At 40.2% G+C, this 7,494-nt stretch overlaps 1 long non-coding RNA gene across 1 annotated transcript in view; it reads left to right on the top strand.

Annotated features, from left to right (window-relative positions):
- Positions 1-953: 953 nt before the first annotated feature.
- Positions 954-7,494, top strand: part of LOC116704034 (uncharacterized) — a 27,525-nt gene continuing 20,984 nt past the window's right edge. The window contains exons 1-2 of the long non-coding RNA XR_004335570.1: positions 954-1,024; positions 1,610-1,614. This is a non-coding gene — a long non-coding RNA (uncharacterized LOC116704034). The remainder of the gene's footprint in view (positions 1,025-1,609; positions 1,615-7,494) is intronic.

The following is a 7,494-nucleotide window of genomic DNA, read 5'->3' as shown; positions in this document are numbered from 1 at the left end:
TTTCATTTGAACATTCTTGCTTGTAATTGGAAATAAATAAATGAATGAATGATGCAGGATGATTAAAAGAACAAAATGATTTATTGTTGTTGTCATTTTAACAAGCAGGATATTGGATTAGCATCACTGACAGCCTACACTTGACCCAGACGATTATTACACCGCAGTTAATTGTGCAACAGATATTCCCCCTGAGTCCAAAAAATATATATTTGCATAATTGAGCTACTAGGTAATCTAAATTTATATATCCCCTCTACTGTATGTTCACAACTCACAAACAAACCCAGAAGTTGAAAGCCTGAGATTCAAAGTGACTGACGGTGTCAACAGTCTCTGAGTGGCAAAGACTTGCGAGTAATTAAGGGCTAAAACATAACTATTTTTTTAATGGCAATGGTTACATTTTTCATGTGAGCTGCCACAACATGAAGTAAATTACATCAGCAAATGCAGCTCATTAGTCTTAGTGAGTGATGAGAGCACTGCTCAGGGCTACAGCTAATATAAAGGGCTCTGTTAAGTGATGTACAATATTGAAACCAAGTGAAAATAGCCCCTTCTTAAGCCACTTTGCAGCTGGTGACATAGCTCCACAACCGGTACTTTCACAGTTGTTACATTTCCTTAACAACATCAACAACAACATTAAAACACATTTTGTAAGGCTCATTCATATTTCATTGCCACAAGTTCATTTGCAGCTCATGCTATTCACTTCTGTCTGATTTTGGCCTATTTTCTTTAACAAATAGCAAACTGTAAACTGCCATCGCTTATTAAAACTTGACATGATTTACAGCCTAATGGACCTTTTTCACGGCAGACATGTTGACATGTCATAGTAGGAAAAGCACAGGCGTATTCAAAACCATTAATGATGGCTGCCTTCCACTTAGGAGAGGCCCTGGTAATGTGCATGCTGACTCACTGATCTAGCTTACTGGGACACTTCGTTAAGGTTATCAGTTTCAGATGTTTTTCCTACTATGACAAGTCAAAATGTCTGCTGTGAAAAAGCTCCGTAGACTCAATGATTTCTTGTTTTGCTGAAAGGTACAGCTCTGACTGATAAGGTTTTTTTAAATTGTATTTCACAAGTGTTGGTTTTAACACATTGAATTGCCTAAATAACTTTCACCACATCCATCTTATCTTGTCCCTAGAATTTTTGGCATTTAGCTACTGTGGTCCAGGATGACTGTCCATGAACTTGATGCCACTTTAACAGAACACATAGCTGTCAGACACGCTGGCCGCTGCTACAACTGAAGACGTGATGGTGGCTATTAAATGATAGAAGCTAATGGCATGGTTTCTTCATTGATTATTTTCCTTTGTGTTTCCAGTGATGGGCTAGAAAGAGAAAGACAAAAAGAAAATGAACAACATAGCCTACTGTCACTGTCAAGAATGGAAAGAGAGCAGATTAAATGTTAAACTAAAGACTGCAATAAACCCAAAGGGCAACCATCAATTAACGAACAAATCCAGATGAATGGTATCCAAATTTATTCAGATTTATTCACAGACTGTAATTGCATGTACCAGGACTTTGACATGGTGGCTGGTGCACACAAAATTCACTCACAAAAAGGTGCTAGAGAAGATTAGGTGGTGTCAGTCACTTAATTTGCTTGTGTGTATTATGCAATAATGTATTTTGTGTATACTGTCCTAGCAATATCCTGTTCTCATTTTGTCTTTCCCACCATTAATCCTTTTCTATCTACCTGTGCAATCTCATTTCTTGTTTAAAGATACAAACAATACAAAGACAGTGACTGAGTAAAAGCAAGAGGAGAAGAACAAGAGGAGAAACTCGGAAGGACAAGAAGAACTTCCAAAACACAATAACAAAGGAGTAATATACAACAGTCAGCTGACGAGTAGCCATATAGCTTTCCCTGGTCGCGATCTCGTTAGTGTTAATTGGGCCGAGTCTATCACCTAGACAGAAGGGCTTGGACACAGCCATCGCTTGGACATATGGCCGGCAGCATGATACAGAAAGCTGCCAAAAAGAGGGATTACCTTCACAGTAATATGAGTAATCACAGAGGATTCTCTCACAACAACAGTAAGGACATACTGTAGCTAAGGAATTACAGCACAGGGAAAGGTGCATTGTATCTATAAAATATCGGACTGTAAAATGCACTATAGCTATATAATTAAATATAATTTTACAATATTGCAGTAGAATAAGTTTCAATAATGTAGAAATGAGAATGAGCAACATTACCTTTAAAGCCCAAATCTGTAAAGCATTGCTGTATTTCATGTGGTAACAAGGTTATCAGAGCATAGTCCAAAATAGAAAACAGAAAAAAATCTGTAAAAGAGACAGCTGCACCATATAGGGAACTGAGGTTAAAGCAATAGTTTGACATTGTGGTGTCTCCGCTGGTCACCTGGCATCCTCACAAAATTCCAGGAAGTCAGTGTGCCTGGCCAACGAATAGTCAAGCACATATCCCCTACTGAAGCCCCAACTTGTCCTTTTTACTTGGCTGGCTGTTTAGCTCTTTTTCCAACATTTATGTTGGAAAGCTAAGCTAGCTCACTGCTGGCTGTAGCTTCATATTTTACCAGCATATTAGAACCCATCTTCTTCAACAAACTGTAAAACGGTATATTAAGTTTTCCTTAAATACAATGCTAAGAAATCGTACTGTGTTGAAATGCAGTTAATTTAAAGGGGCTCTAAGCGATGTGACGCGTGTTTTAGCATACATTTGTTGTTACATACAGCAAACACCTCCTCACTATACACAAGCTGCCTTTCCCCAGAACACACTGTAAAAAAAAAACGCGGTCTCTGTAGACAGCCCAGGGTCTACAAATGGCAACAAAAACAAACTGTGCCCACCTGCACCACGAAGCATGCACAACCAGTGTTACAGCGTTCCAGCCAATAACCGACAAGAAGGATTTGGGGGTGTGGGTGAGGTGTTAGTGCGCAGAAGCACATAAGGGAGGGGACGGGATAAGGAGGAGGGAGGGGCAAGCTAGTCTCAACATTAATATCAATACCATTTGAGCCCATGTGTGAATAGACAAAGTCCAAAGTGTGTTTCCATTCATATATTTGTATGCGCATTCAGAAGTAACACATTAGAAAAGCTGAATGGAAATGGCAAAATAAGGGGTGGCAGTAGCTCAGTCCGTAGGGAGTTGGTTTGGGAACCGGAGGGTCTCTGGTTCAAGACCCCGTATGGAGTGTACGGAGTGTGGATTGTTGGCTGGAGAGATGCCACTTCCCCTCCTGGGCACTGCCAGGTGCTCTTGAGCAAGGCACCGTACCCCCCCAACCGCTCAGGGCGCTGGTTCGGCTGGCAGCCCACTCACTCTGACATCTCTCCATTAGTGCATGTACAGATCCTGTGTGTGTGTAGTTCAGGACTGTGTGTGATAACTAACAAAGTGTGGACAGAGTGTAAATTGTAATTTCCCCTTTGGGGATCAATAAACAGATTAAAATTAAATTAAAACGTCCTTGTAAATGTTTTTAACGCTCGCTTGAAGTGGTTTTTGCCTTTGTCAAAAAACAGTTGATGCGCTAACTGGGATATGGAAACACCATTGCCAAGAAACTTCTGACATAGAACATGTAACTCACAGGACTGATCAGCTGTTTCCGCTGTCAGCGTTTTCTCCAATATTCCCAAGACATGTCTTCATGCATGTATCATGAACAATACTCGCCGAGGCGGTTTTGTTTTGTTTCCGGTTTAGTAACCTCTTTTGTAGCCTAGTTTATTTGCTCCAAACCAGATGGTGGAAATGCACCTAATTTGCATTTCCTTTTTTATTGACATTTCAACAGTGTGCTTAATATTTGCTTGACAATTGAATGGAAACACAGCTGATGTCTGGAGTATCCACAGCTAGCGAGTGACCATGTTGATGACGTTTCTATCATGCGTCTTACGCAAACCTAGAAAAAAACAATGCAGATGTCTAAATGGCAGATGACAATTTGGGAAACTTCTGTTGGTAAGGACCGACGCCAAAATCAGCAAACAAATTCAAGAAACGGCAAGAGACTCAGGGGTTTGTCACCAAATTATGAGCGGCTACTTCATGTCCTGCCTCCTGCATGCTCTACCCAGGCACCATCCCTCTTATTTCCAGTAAGTGAGAACTATCTGTACAAACACTTACAAAATCCTGGTGTGTAATACCTGTGTAAAAGGGCATCTTTGTCTGGCATTCATTTGAGAAAATGACTTCACAGTAGCAGCACATTTTGCTGCTAGTCGGCCAGATTTTTGGAGATGAAGGGAAACAAAACAGAGCTGAAACAAGAAGGAATATTAGTTGGATGGATTGTTAGAAAGCATGCATTAGAAATGGCATGTTTTGTATTTTGACCTAGCTCGAAGCAGGTATAAAAAGATTTCCCAATAAAGAACACAAATACAAATACATTTTTTTTATGTCACATAAAGACATCCCTCACTGTTTGGACCTGATTAGGACCTGATTAGGGGTCACCCAACGCTCGTTTCTTGGTCTATGCTGTTTCAGTGAAAAAACTCCTGCCGGTTTCTGGCAGCGTCAATTCCACATAACTCTAGGTGTGTGTCATTATCAGGACAGGAAAAATCTTTTTTGGAGTTGATGGATTGTGGCATGGGCTAAATGCAAACTTTCAGTATTCGGTAAATATCTGTAGCTCTGCCCCACTTAATATGGTTGTTCTGGCTCTCTATCATTTAACACCAACACTTTTTATTTTTATACTGTTTATTGTAGAGTGAATATTTTATTTACCGCATGAAAAAAAAATCTTTTCTCAACAAAGCTTAAACACCAGTGAAAATAGAGCTGCAATAAAAGCTTTTCATACTGTTCTGGCCTTTCACTCCAGTTAAAATGAATTTGGGTTTTCATCTCATGGACTAACTATGCCAAAGATAAGACTGCTGGAGTTTCTTGATTACAGAGAATGAAAATGGCCACTTTTAAATCAAGATCTGTATCAAAGTGAAATGCAGATAGTAATAATTAAATTAAACTTTACTTTTTTTGTTCTTTTCGTGACTATGGCAAAAGAAATGAGGTCGATTGTACTGTATTTCTATGTTTAGATTTGGGTTTATGGAAGAAACAAGAAGTGAATATCATGGCACACAGTGGGAGAGTTGGGGAGAGGAGGTGGTTTATGTGCAAACAGATGCCACTCCATAATGACTGCGGTGGTCCTTGGCGGTCACGTGTGTGTGTGTGTGTCCAACCTGTGGTTCTCTTACTTTGTAGGCTACAGACTGGAGTCGACTGTCAATAATTGCTAGGTTAAAAAACCCTGGACCACACAAGATCAGATGCTTTGCTGTGTATAGGATACATTTGTGTGTGTGTGTGTGTGTGTGTGTGTGTGTGTGTGTGTGTGTGTGTGTTTGTGTGTGTGTCCACACTATACTACCACTTACTGTATATATTAAACAAATGTTAAATGACAACTGCATCAATTTAAATGCTAAACTTCTGAATAAAGACTTCACTTCTATTATGCGCACTGACTGCTGTTGACATATAAGAAATATCTTAAACTTGGCAAGTATTTTTCTCTACAAAACCTTTAACAGAATCAGTGAAACAGGCTGTTTTTCTTCAGCGTTTCAGCAGGTGTCAAACAGACACTCTTTTATCATCTCATTATTTCTGCTGAGCTTTGAGGAAAGAGAGAAGCATGACTATAAGAAGAGAGAGCGAGAAAAGACGTAATTCTGTTTTTCGGAAGCTATTTTCCCTGCTAATGAATTCTGACCTTTTGAATGTTTACTTGTCCCTTTTTCCGAGATTAGCGGGGATTTTATTTAAGAGAAAAGTGTGTTTTGAAACTGAAACAGTGTGAAGTTTTAAATAAGTTGTGCCATTGGGTTCTTACTGGAAATGTATCATTAGCCAGAAGGTTTTTCTTTTCTGCATTAATGTGTCTTTTTAACTCTCCCTCTTTTATCTCTCTCTTCTCGATCTATCCTCTTTATCTTTTCGTTTGTTTATCTCAGTTTTTCTAAGCCTGCCTAACAGATGGGAATCTGGCAATGATTGAAAGAAAGGACTCAAACACACATTCTGCACGTCCTGTTACACAAACCAGACTTAAACTTCTTTTGACACTAGTTAATCACCTGAACAAGAAAAAATAATTTCCTCTTAATAACCTTGGCTCACCAGTTTAATCCACACTTAATGTTTTTGGCTCACCTTGACTTTAACCTGCAATTAAGTTACTCTTTTTCTTCCGCAATGAAAACACCAGAGCTGCAATTAGCTGAAAACTTTTTTTTGTTGTTTAGAAACAGGTTCATCCCTTAATGAGAGGAACACTAACAAGTTACTTTCAGCTCTTTCTAATGATGAGATAGGTTCCCAGGTGAAAACAAAAGGGTATTATACTAAGAAGGCATCTGAATTACTGTTGAACTCAATGGGTGGAAGTGGTCCAATCATAATGGAAGTACTCTTTTCTGAATACCAGAATATAAATGAGGAGGTGCACAATGTTCTACCTTTTAACTTCACTGCTATAAACATTGACAACCCACAAAGCTTTTAAACTGCCCACTCTAGTAAACACGTCCATAATAAGTGAGGCACTTTCTGTATGAGCATATTTAATTATAATAATAATAACTTGTATTTATATAGTGTCTTTGATGAAACCCAAGGACACTTTACAGAATTACAGTGGCTATAGTAAGGGAAGTTGTAGGCTGTGGTGAACAAGTGGTGTTTCAGGAGTTTTTTTTTTAAATGTCCAGGGATGTAGCATTTTGAATATGTGCAAGGAGGGTGTTCAAGAGGGATGGGGCTGCTAAACAGATGGATCTGTCTCCAAATGTACAGAGTCTAGGGTGGGGAACAGAGACGTACTGTGGGGCCAGGGCATGGAGGGGTTTGTAGGTGAGAAGGAGGATTTTATATGTGACGTGGGACTTAAATGGGGGCCAGTGAAGGTGGATGAGGGTTTGGGTGATGTGCTGCCATGTCTTGTTGTGGGATGTGGGAGGATCCTGGCGGCAGAGTTTGGATCATACTGGAGCCTGTCTAGGATATTGCTCGGGACCCCAGACAGGAGTCCATTGCAGTAGTCCAATCGGGAGGTAATGAAAGCATGAAGGGGGGTTTCTGCCACGAAGTCAGAGAGTGATGGAAATGTTGGAGTCTGGAAGTGTTTTTGAGATGAAAAAAGGCGGATTTGGTGATAAATTTGATGTGAGTATGGAAAGAGAGGGAGATGTCTAGGATTACATCAAGGTAGCGGACCTCAGAGGATGGGCAGATGGCAAGCCCATCAACATCCAGGATGAGATCTCCAACCCGGAGCATCGCCTCGGGGGCCACAAGCAAGAGCTCTGTTTTATGCAGACAGTTGACCAGGGAGAGGGGGGGAAGCTGAGTGGATGGTTTGGTGCTGATCTAGAGCTGTGTATCATCAGGAGAAGAAACTGAGACCATCAGTTGCTGTGTAATCTGAGCAGG

This window comes from Etheostoma spectabile, chromosome 16, assembly GCF_008692095.1.
Source record: "Etheostoma spectabile isolate EspeVRDwgs_2016 chromosome 16, UIUC_Espe_1.0, whole genome shotgun sequence".
In the NCBI taxonomy this organism is placed as follows: Eukaryota; Metazoa; Chordata; class Actinopteri; order Perciformes; family Percidae; genus Etheostoma; species Etheostoma spectabile.
Note: the sequence above shows the minus strand (reverse complement) of the source record. Positions and strands in the feature narration are given on the sequence as shown.